The sequence below is a fragment of the Oryctolagus cuniculus genome, chromosome 1, assembly GCF_051225735.1.
Source record: "Oryctolagus cuniculus isolate XC-2025 breed Fujian yellow rabbit chromosome 1, ASM5122573v1, whole genome shotgun sequence".
NCBI lineage: Eukaryota > Metazoa > Chordata > Mammalia > Lagomorpha > Leporidae > Oryctolagus > Oryctolagus cuniculus.
In genome coordinates, this window is record NC_142867.1 from 130,947,960 (window position 1) to 130,964,625 (window position 16,666).

The 16,666-nt window shown below is 39.1% G+C and overlaps 1 long non-coding RNA gene across 2 annotated transcripts in view; it reads left to right on the forward strand.

Moving 5' to 3' along the window:
• The window catches only part of LOC103345341 (uncharacterized), a 189,552-nt gene that overhangs the window by 72,696 nt on the left and 100,190 nt on the right, over positions 1 to 16,666 (forward strand). Inside the window, exon 3 of one of the 2 annotated variants that reach the window (XR_016222234.1) lies at positions 14,100 to 14,298. The exons of the other annotated variant lie outside the window; for it this stretch is intronic. This is a non-coding gene — a long non-coding RNA (uncharacterized LOC103345341). Of the gene's footprint in view, positions 1 to 14,099; positions 14,299 to 16,666 lie in introns of those variants that run through there. 2 annotated transcript variants of the gene reach the window in all.

Here is a 16,666-nt window from a genome sequence, read left to right on the forward strand (position 1 = left end):
TTTGCTCCCACACAGAAACATAAAGTGAAAAATACTGTTTGAGTGCTACTTATAGCATTAAATCTCAATGTACAGCACACTAAGGACAAAGATCCTACATGAGGAGTAAGTGCACAGTGACTCCTGTTGTTGACTTAACAAATTGACACTCTTGTTTATGGCCACAGTAATCACCCTAGGCTCTTGTCATGAGCTGCCAAGGCTATGGAAGCCTCCTGAATTCACTGACTCTGATAATTTTTAGACAAGGCCATGGTCAAAGTGGAAGTTCTCTCCTCCCTTCAGAGAAAGGTACCTCCTTCTTTGATGACCCGTTCTTTCCACTGGGATCTCACTCATGGATATCTTTCATTTAGTTTTTTGTTTTTTCCCCCAGAGTGTCTTGGCTTTCCATGCCTGAAATACTCTCATGGGCTTTTCAGCCAGATTGGAATGCCTTAAGGGCTGATTCTGAGGCCAGAGTGCTGTTTAGGACATCCGCCATTCTATGGGTCTGCTGAGTATCTCACTTCCCATGTTGGATCACTCTCCCCTTTATTTATTCTATCTGTTAGTATTAGCAGGTTCTAGACTTGTTTATGTGCTCCCTTTGACTCTTAGAACTTTCATTATGATCAATTATGAACTGAAATTGATCACTTGGATTAGTGAGATGGCATTGGTACATGCCACCTTGATAGGATTAAATTGGAGTCCCCTGGTATGTTTCTAACTCTACCATTTGGGGCAAGTCAGCTTGAGCATGTCCCAAATTGTACATCTCTTCCCTCTCTTATTCCCACTCTTATGTTTAACAGGGATTACATTTCAGTTAAATTTCAACACTTAAGAATAACTGTGTATTAATTACAGAATTAAACCAGTCATATTAAGTAGAACAGACAAAAAAAAAACTGCTAAGAGGGATAATGTATTAGGTTGTTCATTAACAGTCAGGGCTATGCTGATCAAGTCACTTTTTCTCATAGTGTCCATTTCACTTCAACAGGTTTCCTTTTTGGTGTTCATTCAGTTGTCACCGATCAGGGAGAACATATGGTATTTGTCCCTTTGGGACTGGCTTATTTCACTCAGCATGATGTGTTCCAGATTCCTCCATTTTGTTGCAAATGACTGGATTTCATTGTTTCTTACTGCGGTATAGTATTCTAAAGAGTACATATCCCATAATTTCTTTATCCAGTCTACCGTTGATGGGCATTTAGGTTGGTTCCAGATCTTGGATATTGTGAATTGTGCTGCAATAAACATTAGGGTGCAGACCGCTTTTTTGTTTGTCAATTTAAACTCCTTTGGGTAAATCAAAGGAGTGGGATGGCTGGGTCGAACGGTAGGGCTATATTCAGGTTTCTGAGGAATCTCCAGACTGACTTCCATAGTGGCTTGACCAGTTTGCATTCCCACCAACAGTGGGTTAGTGTCCCTTGTTCCCCACATCCTCGCCAGCATCTGTTGTTGGTAGATTTCTGTATGTGAGCCATTCTAACCGGGGTGAGGTGAAACCTCATTGTGGTTTTGATTTGCATTTCCCTGATTGCTAGTGACCTTGAACATTTTTTCATGTGCCTGTTGGCCATTTGGATTTCCTCTTTTGAAAAATGTCTATTGAGGTCCTTGGCCCATCTCTTAAGTGGGTTGTTGGTTTTGTTGTTGTGGAGTTTCTTGATCTCTTTGTAGATTCTGGTTATTAACCCTTTATCAGTTGCATAGTTTGCAAATATATTTTCCCATTCTGTCGGTTGTCTCTTCACTCTCCTGACTGTTTCTTTTGCAGTACAGAAACTTCTCAATTTGATGCAATCTCAATAGTTGATTTTGGCTTTGACTGCCTGTGCCTCCCGGGTCTTTTCCAGAAATTCTTTGCCTGTGCCAATATCTTGAAGGGTTTCTCCAATGTTCTCTAATAACTTGATGGTGTCAGGTCATAGATTTAGGTCTTTAATCCATGTTGAGTGGATTTTTGTGTAAGGCGTAAGGTAGGGGTCTTGCTTCATGCTTCTGCACATGGAAATCCAGTTTTTCCAGCACCATTTATTGAATAGACTGTCCTTGCTCCAGGAATTGGTTTTAGATCCTTGATCAAATATAAGTTGGCTGTAGATGTTTTTGTTGATTTCTGTTGTTTCAATTCTGTTCCAGTGGTCTATCCATCTGTTTCTGTACCAGTACCATGCTGTTTTGATTACAACTGCCCTGTAGTATGTCCTGAAATCTGGTATTGTGATGCCTCCGGCTTTGTTTTTGTTGTACAAGATTGCTTTAGCTATTCGAGGTCTCTCGTGCCTCCATATAAATTTCAGCACCATTTTTTCCAGATCTGAGAAGAAGGTCTTCAGTATCTTGATTGGTATTGCATTGAATCTATAAATTGCTTTTGGGAGAATGGACATTTTGATGATATTGATTCTTCCAATCCATGAGCATGGAAGATTTTTCCATTTCTTGGTATACTCTTCTATTTCTTTCTTTAAGGTTTTGTAATTTTCATCGTAGAGATCTTTAACGTCCTTGGTTAAGTTTATTCCAAGGTATTTGATTGTTTTTGTAGCTATTGTGAATGGGATTGATCTTAGAAGTTCTTCCTCAGCCATGGCATTGTCTGTGTATACAAAGGCTGTTGATTTTTTTGCATTGATTTGATACCCTGCTACTTTGCCAAAATCTTCTATGAGTTCCAATAGTCTCTTAGTAGAGTTCTTTGGGCCCCCTAAATAAAGAATCATATCATCTGCAAAGAGGGATAGTTTGAGTTTTTCCTTCCTAATTTGTATCCCTTTAATTTCTTTTTCTTGCCTAATAGCTCTGGCTAGAACTTCCAGAACTATATTGAATAGCAGTGGTGAGAGTGGGCATCCCTGTCTGGTACCAGATCTCAGTGGAAATGCTTCCAGCTTTTCCCCATTCAATAGGATGTTGGCTGTGGGTTTTTCATAAATTGCTTTGATTGTATTGAGGAATGTTCCTTCCAAACCTAGTTTGCTTAGAGTTTTCATCATGAACGGGTGTTGTATTTTATCAAATGCTTTCTCGGCATCTATTGAGATAAGCATATGGTTTTTCTTCTGTAGTCTGTTAATGTGGTGTATCACATTGATTGTTTTGTGCACATTAAACCATGCCTGCATACCAGGGATAAATCCCACTTGGTCTGGGTGGATGATCTTTCTGATGTGTTGTTGCATTCTGTTGGCGAGAATTTTATTGAGGATTTTGCGTCTATGTTCATTAGGGATATTGGCCTGTAATTCTCTTTCAATGCTGCATCTTTTTCCAGCTTAGGAATTAAGGTGATGCTGGCTTCATAGAAAGAATTTGGAAGGACTCCCTCTTTTTCGATTGTTCTGAATAGTTTGAGAAGAATTGGAGTCAGTTCTTCTTTAAATGTCCAGAAGATAATTAAAATACATCATATATAAAAACACTTGAGTATTCATTTTTGTAGAAACTCTGGTTTTTTGCAGCTCAGAGAGAAATAAAATATTTTTAAACAAAGCTTTTTTCTTGCTTTCTACATATTTACAGATATTTCAGTATTTGTTTTGTTATTTGTCTCTAACTATATTCTGTAGTGACCAGGGAAATACTTTAGATGATTTATCCCTTTGAAATTTATTGAAGATTTTTCTTTTAAAAATTTATGAGCTAGGTCAATTCCAGAGAGCAGTCTATGTATACCCATGAAACTGTGTTCTGTTGTAATGTTGAATTGTATAAAAATAATTTGTTTTCAGACTTTTTATAATAGTGATCAAATATATTTTCTTCCTTTGTGGTTGTTTTATCCATTACTTAAAGGAGGTATAAAAATTATTATAATAATTATTCATTAATTATATATTTCTCCGATTGTCAACTTTCACTTTGTGTATTTTGGCGCTTTGTCAATGCTTGTTAACAATTATGTTTTATTTATAATTGTCAATTATTTATCAATTTTATGTTTGCTATATTTTCTTGATGTGCTATCCTACTTCTCATCATCCAATATCATTCTCTTATTTATTTGTTTACTTTTGTTAGAGGGAGAGCGAGAGAAGAGAGAGAGAGATACCATTTTTTGGTTTATGCCCCAAATACCTGCACAAACAGATGTCAGGGACTTAATGTAGGTCAACTAAATTTGTGACATAAACCAAATTATTTAAGTCATGTCTGCTGTCACCCAGCATCAGTATTTGCAGGAAAATGGAGTTGGAGCCAGACATAGATTTGAAACCCATGCATTCCTCTATGAAATGCAGTCTTTTTAACCACCTTCTTTAACTGCCAGGCTAAATGTGCACTCTGCATTTTTTGTGTTAATGTTACTTTGTCTGAGGGTAACATTGCCACCTTACTTATGACTGCTGTGTGCATAGAATATCTTTATTTGTTCCTTTTTCTTTATTTCTACTCACATTTTTGAATATCAAGCATGTCTTGAGACAGAATGGAATTGTACATTATATCTATTTTTATTGCCTATTTCTGTCCTTTGGTTTAATTTTTTCATATATATACTAATTTAGTAATGTATTTAATGAAAGATAATTTAAATACCATAAAATTTATAATTATGAAATTTATGAAACTGTAGAATTTCATGTTTTAGGATATGCCAATAATCATAATCAACCTTAGAACTGCTCATCACATCACACTGAAACTCCACACATTTCAGCTATCACCTCTAAGACTCCAATCTCCCTAGTAACCATGAATCTACTTTGTGACTATGAATTTTCTGACTCTGAATACTTCACATAAATGTGATTATACTATATATATATATACATATATATATTACCTTTGCAACTCATTTCTTTCAGTTACTTCATATATTGCTTATTCTCTGTATTCATCTCTCCCCTGAGCAAAGAAATAAAAAGGGTGTGTTAGGTGGCATTTTCCACCATCATTAACATTTGCTAAACAAAGAAGATACTATCAGAAGCCACTGCTCCAGGAATCTCTGTGAAAGCCATTAAGAGACAATGACTCTAACATGTTTAGTAAAGAGATATCCCCAATTGCTTTCATCTGTGTTTGTATTCACTATGGTCTTTAAATTTGTTCTTACACTTTGAAATGCAGACTTTTTAACTACCTTCTTAATATCTTTGGATATTTTTGGAAATCTTCAGGCAAATGAATGAATTTGGACTTATATGGAGAATTAATTAAAATATTCATCTCAATTTTGAATGATTAAAATAAACATCAGCATCATTATTAAATATTGTAGAGTTAAGGAACATCCCTGGCATTTAACTCCCCCTGCAGAGTCCAGGGTTCTCCAAAGCCACACTCTGATGTGAATATTCTAGGTGACTCATATAACAATGTTTGATTTCTCTTTTTATTTCTTCTATGACCCATTTGTTTATTCAGGAGAATGTTTTTCAAACTCCATGCATTTGTATATGTTCTAGAGTTTCTTGAGTTGTTGATTTCCAGCTTCGTTACATTTTGGCCAGAAAAGATGAATGGTATGATTTCAATTTCTTCAAATTTCTGAGGTTTGGTTTATAATCTAGTCTACAGTTTATTTTGGAGAAAGTTACATGCCCTGATGAAAGAATGCATATTCTGCAACTATGGGATAAAAGGTTCTGTAAATGTCAGTTAGGTCCATTTAGTCCATAATGTCCGTTAGCTCTATTGTTTCTTTTTTGATTTCCCATCTAGTTGATCTATCCATTGATGAAAGTGAAATGTTGAAATTTTCCATTATGATTATATTGGAGTGTATGCCTCACTTTAGATCCATTAACATTACTTTTAAATAGCAAGGCGCTATGACATTAGGTGCACATAGATTTACTATAGTCACATCTTCCTGTTGACTCTTTTAAAAGTTTTTTTATGTTAAAATCTATATTCCCTAATATTCAGATGGTTACACCTGATCATTTCTGCTTTCCATGAGTAAGGAATATATTTTTCCTTCCTACATTTTAAATCTATGTGTATTTTTGTTGATAAGGTGTTATTTCTTTTAGGCAGAAAATGGATTAGTCTTGTATTTTTTAATCCATTCAGCCAGTCTGTATCTTTTAATTGGAAGATTTAGGGCATTTACATTCAAGGATACAATTGATAAAGAATGAGATGGGCTGTTATTTTCCCTGAATATTCCTATGATTTACTATGGATTTCCTTTCTATTTCTGCTGGGATATTTTCTGCTTTCACATTATTCTGAAATGATTATCATCTTTCTGTGCTTCTGTGTGTAGCATACCCTTAAGCATCTTTTGTAAGGCTAGATGACTGGTGAAAAATTCTTCTTCTTCTTCTTCTTCTTCTTCTTCTTCTTCTTCTTCTTCTTCTTCTTCTTCTTCTTCTTTTTGCTAAAAGAAGTCTTTTTCTCACGTTCATCAATGAATGAGAGCTTCACAGTTTACAATATTCTGGGTTGAGAGCTTTATTTTTTTCTTTTAGACTTAGATTATTTCTCTCCATTCTTTCTTAGATTGTATAGTTTCTGATGAGGAACCAACTGTGAGTCTAATTGGAGATTATCTGAGGGTATTCTGGTGTTTCTCTAGTGTACATTTTAGAAACCTTTCATTATGCTTTATTGTTGAATGTTTCACTGCAATGTGTCAAGGTGAAAATATATTCTGGTAATGTTTAAAAGGAATTATATATGCTTGTTGTATTTGCATGTCTGTTTCTTTCCCTAAATTAGGGATGTTTTCTGTCATTATTTCACTGGCTAAGTCTTCTAATCCATTCTCTATTTCTACCCACTTGCAAACTTTTAAGACACATTTTTGGGTTATTTGAGAATTTCCCATAAATCTCCAACACTCCTTTTAATTTTACTAATTTCTTCTTTTTGGTTCTGATTGAAAAATTGTCAGAATATTTTGTCTTCTAGTTAAGATGTTGTTTCTTCTGCCATGCCAATTCTGTTATTAAGACTTTCCATTGTATTTTTATTTGACATGTTGAATTATTTCTTCCCAATATTTCATTTTGATTTCTCTTCAAAATGTCAAATTCATGGGAAATTTTTTCATTAATGCCATGTATGGATTTATTTAACTCCTCTCAATGCTTCTGAGTAATCCTATGATTAATCTTTTGAGTTATGTTTCTGGCATTTCATCCATCTTTTCACATTCTAATTTGAAGTGTTGTTGCCTTCCATTGGGGGACCTTTTTTCTTCATTTTCCTTGTTTGAATTTCTTCATTTATTATAGGTATTTGTTGAAATATTGTTGATTTTTTCCCTCTGATATAATTTATTCTTTAAGTATGCTTCTGTGCCTTTGTAGAATGTCTACTCTATCAGTGAATACCCAGATGTGTGTGATGAGGGTGGCCAGGGAGCTCTAGTCAGTGCTCCAAGGTTATCATTGCCTGGGTGTTTGCCTATAGTGGTTACAATATTCATCCTCATTGCCATATGAACCACACAAAAGACCTGTGTAGTCCTCAGTGTGAGTACAGATGCCATTGCAATGACCTGTCCCAGGCATTCAGGGAGCTCTACATGCATGGATTCTCTCACAGTGATTGCCCAGAAATCCAGCTATACCCTTTGTTGTCTCTTGCAGTCACATAATTCCCACAGTCTCAGAAAATAAGGCTCCTTCAGTTACAGGGTGCAAAGGATCTTCTCCACCTGCTAGCCTGTCCTGTCCACAGAGGCAGAGACATTCTCAGAGCCAACTACATATGGGTGTTTCACCTAGGCAGTTTGAGCCCCAGAGACTTCGATATGTTTAGAGGCTGGTGGTATCTCACAGTCCTACATGGATGCCCAGCCTCCTGTCAGTCCTCCCAGCCAGAGTCAAAGTCAGTGGGGAATGCATATTTTTCCCTCTGGTAAAATCGCTTGCTCACATAGGTACATAATAGCAACCATGTGCAGCCCCTACTTGTTTCACAACGATGCTTTGTGCCTGGGAATTGACAGGTATGGTCATCCAAACTATTGCCACTGCTACTGCTAACAAAATGGAACTGTGTCCAAGCCAGTTGCTGGTATGCACACACGATATCCTGAAGCTGCTATTTCTGTCTAGTATGGGGCCAACCCTCTCTCAGCCAGTTGCTGGATACCCTGGTTTGGGGAAAGAGAAACATGCCCCATTTTTCTGTAGGGTTAGCTGGTACACTAATGTATTTTGTGCTCTAGGCCAGGCAGAGTTTGGAGGAAGGAGACCCTTGTGAGTAACACTGAATGAGGACACAAAATAAAACACTGAAGCAAGCATTGTGCTGAAGTTTAATCTGACAATGAGTGACCCACATTCCATATCAAAGTTCAAGTTTGAGTCTCAGCTACTGCAATTTCAGCCCAGCTTCCTTACAAAGCCTGGCCAATATAGTTATTTTTCTGTCAGTTTCATTAAAGTTATAACCTGTCTAAAAGGCAATAAGAAAACTATAAGAGAAGGCCACTTTGGGATTTTGATTATCTGTTGAATGGATTCATTTCCATTAAGTGTTTCTCTCCAGATTTTATAGTTCCCAAAATGTTGGAATGCACACATTTACACCCAACGTATCTTTGTCAAAGTAGCTAACAACAATCCCTGGAACAAGAACAGTCTCTTCAACTAATGGAGCTGGGAAAACTGGATCTACATATACAGAAATATGAAACAAGACCTACCTTACCCCTTACACCGAAATCCACTCAAAATTTATGAAATGCATAAGTCTATGTCTAGATATCATTTAATTATTAAATAACATTGGTAAAACACTGCAAGATCTTGGACTAGGCAATGACTTTTAGGAAAAGACCCAAAGAACACAAGAAATCAATGCCAATATTGACAAGTGCAGAAACTTCTGCACTATAGAAGAAAAACTCAGCAAAGTAAAGAGGCAATTGACAGAATGGGAGAATTTGTTCACAATCTATGCAACTGATAAAAGATTAATATCCACAATATATAAAGAGTTGAAGAAACTCAACAACAACAGAACTAACAGTCCAGTTAAGAAATGGGCTAATCCTATGCTTGTGGCACTGGCACCCTGGGTTCTAGTCCCGGTTGGGGCACTGGATTCTGTCCCAGTAGCTCCTCTTCCAGTCAAGCCCTCTTCTGTGGCCCAGGAGTGCAGTGGAGGATGGCCCAAGCCCTCGGTCCCTGTACCCACATGCGAGACCAGGAGGAAGCACCTGGTTCTTGGTTTCGGATCAGCACAGAATGCTAGCTGTAGCAGCCATTTGAGGGGTGAACCAATGCAAAAAGGAAGACCTTTCTCTGTGTGTGTCTCTCTCTCACTGTCTAACTGCCTTTCCAAAAAAAAAAAAAAAAAGAAAAGAAATGGGCAAAGGACATGGACAGGCATTTTTCAAGACAGGAAATTCAAATGGCCAACATACACATGAATAAATGCTCAGGATGATTAGCTATCAGGAAGATGCAAATTGAAACCACAATGAGGTTTCACCTCACCCATTAGAATTTCTCTCATACAGAAATCAACTAATAATAAATGCTGAAGAGGGTGTGGTGAAAAAGGTATATTAACCCACTATTGGTGGGAATTTAAATGTGTGCAGCCACTATGTAAGACAGTATTGAGATACCTCAGAAACCTGAATATAGACCTAAAATGACCCAGGAATCACACTCCTGGGAATTTACTCAAAAAATGAAATTAAACTATGAAAGTGTTATCTGTAGGCCCATGTTCATTACAGCTCAATGCACAATAGCTAAGATATAGGATGAACCCAGATGTCCATTAACTGATGACTGTAAAAAGAAATTATTGTATATGTACACTGTGGAATTGTACTCAGCAAAGAAAATGGAATTTTGTCCTTTGCAACAAAATGGATGCATCTGGAAACCATTATACTTAGTGAAATAAGCCAGTCAAAGACATATACCATATGTTTTCCCCAATCTGTAGTAACTAATAGAATACTTAAAATATAATGTTTTGGAGTAAATATGGCATTTTGAGATTCAATGATGGTTTTCATCCTTTATCTCTTCTGGTGAGGACAGTGCTTTTTTTTCAAACACCTGGCACAGCTTTGGAAAATTTAAATTTTCTTGGGGAAAAATTAATGTATCTGAAAGGCTGGCCTGGGTTATGAAGATGTTTTTTCCTGGTGGTGTTTTTCTTAGTGTCAGACCTGAATAATAGTTATCCTCATGATTGGGATAGCCCTGGTGGGGATGGATGAATGTGTTCTCAAGACTGCCTTGGTGGATATCATGTGGGCCTTTCCTCCTGAGAATCAGTTCTGTCATTCATTGAGTCTTACTATATGACAGATGTTGTCGGCCTGGACAATCTCACCCTGTGAAGCAGGTAATTTAATTCCCAGGCTGTAGAGGAAGAGAAGGAAGTCAGTGAGGTGCAGTCATTTGCAGAGCTTGGATTATCACTGGTCTGTGTGTTCCTAAAGCCAGTGAGTTTTGATCCCTGTCCCCTTCCCTGATGGGAGCCACAGCTGATTTTCCCATTTTAAATGTACCATTTGATTGAAGTTTCTGGTCAGTTAGAAGATGTGCTGTGTGAAAGAACAGAAAAACATCAGTGTGACATCCCCTGGGCAGCACGAAAACATCCATTAAGGGAGCCCCATGGGGAAGGGAAAGATGGGATGCAGTGCCTATGACAGGGTCTCCAGGCAGCTTTCCTATGTTTAAGTCCTCCTGTTCCCATGTTGGACTCAGTAGGAACACTGGCTCACATTTCTCATCTGCTTATTTTGCTAAATCCAATTTTATCCAGCTTGAGCTGTGTTTCCAGGGAATTCAGCCTAGCCTAGGGTTCCATTTTCTTTTGTGACTGGGAAGATGTGGAAGACTGAATTTACTTTATGACAAAGGTCACATTTCCAGCCTCAGCTCTAGCTCCTGCAGCACCAGGACCCAGGTCTGGCCCAGGTTGGTGGTCACATCTTCTCCCTAAACTGTCATTGTGCCCCTCTGCCTATCAGTAACATTCTCAGAAACATCTGCCTGCCATCTCCTCTTTGTTGTGAATCTTCCCTGGAGATAATAATCCATTTACTGCTCTTCTGTCAGAATGAGGCGGCACAGCTCAGGAATGCAGGTGCCAGAAGTGTCAGGGACCCCAACCAGGCCCTTCAACCCTTTCTGGCTTTGCTCAGATGTAGTGCTGCCTGACTCTCTGGACTGCTATGGGAGGATGTATTGCCCAATGAACTTTCACTTTTCCATTCTCCCACAGCTTGCAGTTTTCTTCCTCCTAAATAGAAATCAGGATGTGAAGTTTTTTGACAAAATGGAGTTCACTGTCATATTCTTCCTTTCCTCCTGAACAGCAAGGCTGGGGATGCCCACATTGGTGGCCAGGTATTCCCACTGATGTCTCAAGACAGTGCTCTCTGAAGGCCCTCTTTCTGGACCAAGAGTTTTTACATGATGTTTGCAAAGCACCTGGAGATGCACATGCTCCTGGACACCAGGACATCTGTACATGCTGGCCAGCAGCCATTTCAAGCATTTGATTTTTTTTAAATTTTTTGACAGGCAGAGTTAGTGAGAGAGAGACAGAGATACAGAGAGAAAGGTCTCCCTTTTTCTGTTGGTTCACCCCCCAATTGGCCATTAGGGCTGGTGCGCTGTGGCCAGCACGCTGTGCTGATCTGAAGCCAGGAGCCAGGTGTTTCCTCCTGGTCTCCCATTGGGTGCAGGTCCCAAGGACCTGGGCCATCCTCCACTGCACTCGTGGGTCACAGAGGAGAGCTGAACTGGAAGAGGAGCAACCAGGACAGAATCCAGTGCCCCAACCGGGACTAGAACCCAGGGTGCCAGTGCCGCAGGCAGAGGACTAGCCTAGTGAGCCACAGTGCCAGCCCTCAAGCATTTGATTATTTCCCTGGTGATCTCCTAGACTTGGCATTTTGGGTTCTCTACCATTTTTTTCTCACTTAAATGAGTTGAGACTATATTTGCAGAATCAACTTATGGGAAAGGAGGGAGATTTGTTGTAACCCTTGGAATAAAAGGGAGGTGAGGAGCTGCACTCAGGGAAACCTCCCTCCCTCTTGCAAGTGAGTGCTCCTGAGCCCAGAGAAGGTACCATATGCATACTGCACAGATGCCAGTTCTATCATGGGCTTCCTTGGGTCTCCTCCCCTCCACAGAGGGACTTTCTTATTGGTTGTTGTTTCTCTTCCATTCAGGAATTCCAACAGTTTTCTACATTGGGAGTCCTCAGCTCTTAGGGCCCCATCTCCTGTGGCTACAGTGATCTAATTCATACAGCTTAAAGGACAATGTTTCAGGTGAAATTTTGGGTTGTGTGTCCCTTCTTTTATTCCACAGAACTGTTTTCTCTTTACTCATAGTCACACAGAGTGTATCCTGGGTAGTACACATTTTACAGAAGGAGGAGAACTAAGTCTTCCTTCTCTACCCCTTGCCGCTTTCCTCAGGTAAACACCATATGGCTTCATGTGCCACCTTCCAGTGTTTTCTTGCTTATATATATACAAAAACAGGAAGTTTTGAATATTTTCTTATTCTTTATAGTTTAGTCTGTTTTGTAGATATATTTTTGTGGTCAGTGTTAATTTTAACCAGAGAGAAAAGATACTACAAATGCAAAGGAAGGAAGGAAGGAAGGAAGGAAGGAAGGAAGGAAGGAAGGAAGTAAAAGAAAGAAATACAGAAGACAATAGCAGCTTGAAAGGAACGCTATGACATTTCTGTATTAGAATGTGAAGATGAAGAAATTGAGGAAATGCCAGAAATTGAATTAAAATAATGATTCATCTGATTACTCAGAAGGAATCAGAAGCAAATTCAGGAACTAAAGCAAACCAAACGTGAAATGAATGAAAAATTTTCACATGAAAATGAGATTTTAAAGCAAAATCAAAATGAAATACTAGAAATGAAGAATTCAACAAATGAAATAAAAGATGCAGAGGATAGTCCTTATAACAGAGTAGGAGAGTCAGAAGAAATAATATCTGAGCTAGAAGACAAATCAGTGGAAATTCTTTAATCAGACCAAAAACAGGAAGAGGAAATCAGAAAACTAAAAAAACACTGTTGGAGATCAACAGGATATCATCAAATGACCCAACATAAAGGTCTTAATAGTTCTTGAAGGCATGGTAAGAGAGAATGGATTAGAAAGCTTTCTTAGTTAAATAATACCATAAAACTTTCCCAATTTGGAGAATGAAAGGTGTCTCTCCCCGTCTTCGTGGAGGAACGACACAGGACCCTGCGCTGTTCTTTTGTCTGCTCGGCCCTCCCTGGGTTTGCTGCTGGTTCTTCCCGGGTTGGCTACCGTCCCTTCCACCTCCGTCGAAGGGCGGTTCCCCCTAGCCACTTTCCCCACTTCCGCGGGGGAGTGGCACACCGCCGGCCGGCTCTCTCGGGGGCTGCACAGGTGTTCCTTCAGACAGATGTTCCCCGGTGCATGTTGTCTCTCTCCTCCTTTATAGTCCTCTTCCACCAATCCCAACTCTGCTACCCACACGCTGAGTACGCTGCTCTCCTCCAATCAGGAGCAGGTCCTGCTGTTTATTGGTTGAACTGGAGGCAGCTGTGTAGAAGCTGTTTCTCCCTTCTCAGCGCCATATTGTGGGAGAGCAGATGCATAGAATAAGTCTTAATTCCAGTAACTTAGTCCAGTCCGAGTTGCTCCCCACAAAAGGGACATCCAAATACAGGAAGCACATAGAACTCCCAAAAGACATGAGCAGAAAAGATCTTCGCCAAGACACATGGTAGTCAACTCTCTACAATAAAACACAAAGCAAAAGATAATAAAATGTGATTGAGAGAAATGTCAGATTACCTTCAGAGGATCTGCAATTAGACTCACAGTGGACTTTTCACCAGAAAAGGAGAGAATGGTGAGAAATATTCCAATTCTTACGAGAAAAACCCTGTCAACCCAGAATACTGTACCCTGTGAAATTCTCATTTAAGAATGAAGGTGAAATGAAGACCTTCCATAACAAACAGAAATTGGAGAATTTGTCACCATCTATCCAGCCTTACAAAAGATGCTTAAGGACGTGCTACACACAGAAACACAAAAGGGGCTGGGGCTGTGGTGCAGCATGTTAAAGCCCTGGCTGGAAGTGCTGGCATCCCATATGGGCACCAGTTCTCATCCTGGCTGCTCTTCTGATCCAGCTCTCTGTGATGGCCTGGGAAAACAGTAGAAGATGACCCAAGTCCTTGGGCCTCTGTACCCATGTGGGAGACCCGGAAGAAACTCCTGGCTCCTGGCTCCTGGTTTTGGATCAGCACAGCTCCAGCTGTTGCAGCCATCTAGGGAGTGAACCAGTGGATGGAAGACTCTCTCTCTCTTTCTGCCTCTCCTCTCTCTGTGTAACTCTGATTTTCAAATAAAATAAATAAATATTTAAAAATGGTGTGATGTAACGACACTTTGATGTCATAATTTATTGGGATGGAACAAGCAACTATTGTGATATCATAAGCTAACATTGCAATGTCATAATCAATTCTGATGACAGAAACACCACTGTGAAGCCTCGAGATGATGAAAGCAAACTCTGTGATCACAACTCAAATCAGGTCTCCATAAAACTCTTCATAGGCTGGTAGAAGACCTTAGTGGAGGTGGCAAGGGTGATGTCAGAGCCCGTTTAGTGAGTGTTGCTTTCTGGGTCTTAGGTGGGTGCTCTTCCATGCAGTGCTTTGTGTCTTTCTCCATTGCTGCTGGATTCAGGGATATTTGGGGATGCTCCTCCATAAACCAGGCTTTGCAGATACTTCTAGCCTCCTGCTAAAGTGATGGTCTCCTATATAGGCACCAGTTCAAATCCCAGCTGCTCCACTTCTGATACAGCTCTCTACTGTGGCCTGGGAAAGCAGTAGAAGATGGACCAAATCCTTGGACCCCCTACACTCATGTGGGAGACCCAGAAGACTTCTGGCTCCTGGCTTTAGATTGGCACAATTCTGGCCATTGTGGCTATCTGTGGAGTGAAACAGCAGATGGAAGATCTCTGTCCCTCTGCTTCTCTTTCCATGTGTAACTCTCAATTTCAAATAAATAAAATTCTAAAAAAAAAATTGGTTCATGACTTCACTATTCATGACATCACAATGGCAATTCATGTCCACATAGTGGTCATTTATGACCTGCCAATTGATTGTTACCTCACAATGATAGTTTTGTGCCATCAGAATGATTTTCATGGCTTCCATATCTCATCATGACTATACAATGTTTGGCTTATGACATCACAATTGCATATTTGTTGCAGCACATTAGCATATGATATCAAAATGGTTTTCATATTATCAGAATTATTGATTATAACAATATTGTGGTTTTTGACATCACAATGCTGATTCATGATATATTAATTGATTAAAACATCATAATTATAGGTTTATGACATCACAATGATTTTTATGGATTCAAAACTGAATAAAACATCATAATGGTTAGCGTATAGGATCACAATTATGATGTCCCAATTATTACAATGACTTCAAAATTGGTTATGACATCTCAATGGTAGTTTTATGAGAAACAATGGTTCACTATGATATCACTAGTGTTGTTAATGACATTGCAATTCATCATGTCACAATGGTAGTTTTATGACACCAGCATTTTTGGCTTATATCATTATAAGTATTTTATGACATCGCAATTGATTATGATATAACAAAGGTATATTTTTTGCAGTACAATATTTTATGCAATCATGATACTGATCTATGACATAATTGTTTTATGACTCACTACTCATTATAGTATCACAAAGTTGGCTTATGACATCTTAATTGGCTAAGGTGTCAGAACATTGGATTCATGATGTCACAATGGCTTTTATGAATTGACAGTTGATTATGACATCATAGTGGTTGATTTATGATATCACACTCTTTATCAGCCATGGCATTGTCTATTAATACAAAGGCTATCAATTTTGGGGTGTTAATTTTATATCCTGATAGTTTACCTTACCCCTTTGTGAGTTCCAATACTCTCAGAGGAGCCTTGTAGTTCCCCTATATATTATTATATGCCATCCACAAGTACAGATAATTTTACTTGCTCCTTTCTGATTTTTATCCGTTTGATTTATTTTTCTTGCCTGTGGCTCTGGCTCAGGCATCCAGGCTCTGCATACAATCCTGTCATCTGCAAATAGGGATAGTTTGAATTCCTCCTTTCCAATCTGTATACTTTTGACTCTTTTTATTACCTAATGGCTTTGGCTAAATCTTCCAGGAATATATTGAATAGCAATGTTGCGAGTGGGCATCCTTGTTTGGCTCTGGATCTTAGGGGGAATGCTTCCAATTTTTGGTTTTATTCTCTGATGGCTTTTTAAAAATATCCCGCTGTGGCTTAGTGGAATGTCCACAGTTTCAGTGAATATCAAGAGGTGTGTGCTGCATGTGGCCAAGGAGCTCTGGTCAGTATTCCAGTGAGGGTTGAGTGTCCAGGTTAATATCCACATTTAGCATGGTAGATCTACTTTTGTTAACAGAAAGGGGGGATTGTAACCTCTGTAAGTGTGATCACACCTTCACCTCCTTTGTCCAAGGAGATCGGTGCCTGGGTTTTAGCTTCCAGTAGGTGTAACAGTCATTGGTGCCACCTTACAAACTGCAAAAATGATTTGTGCAGCCCTCTATGAGCCTAGATTCCACCGCAATGACCCATCCCAGGCAACAGGGAGCTCTGAATGTGTGGATCCACACACAGCAAT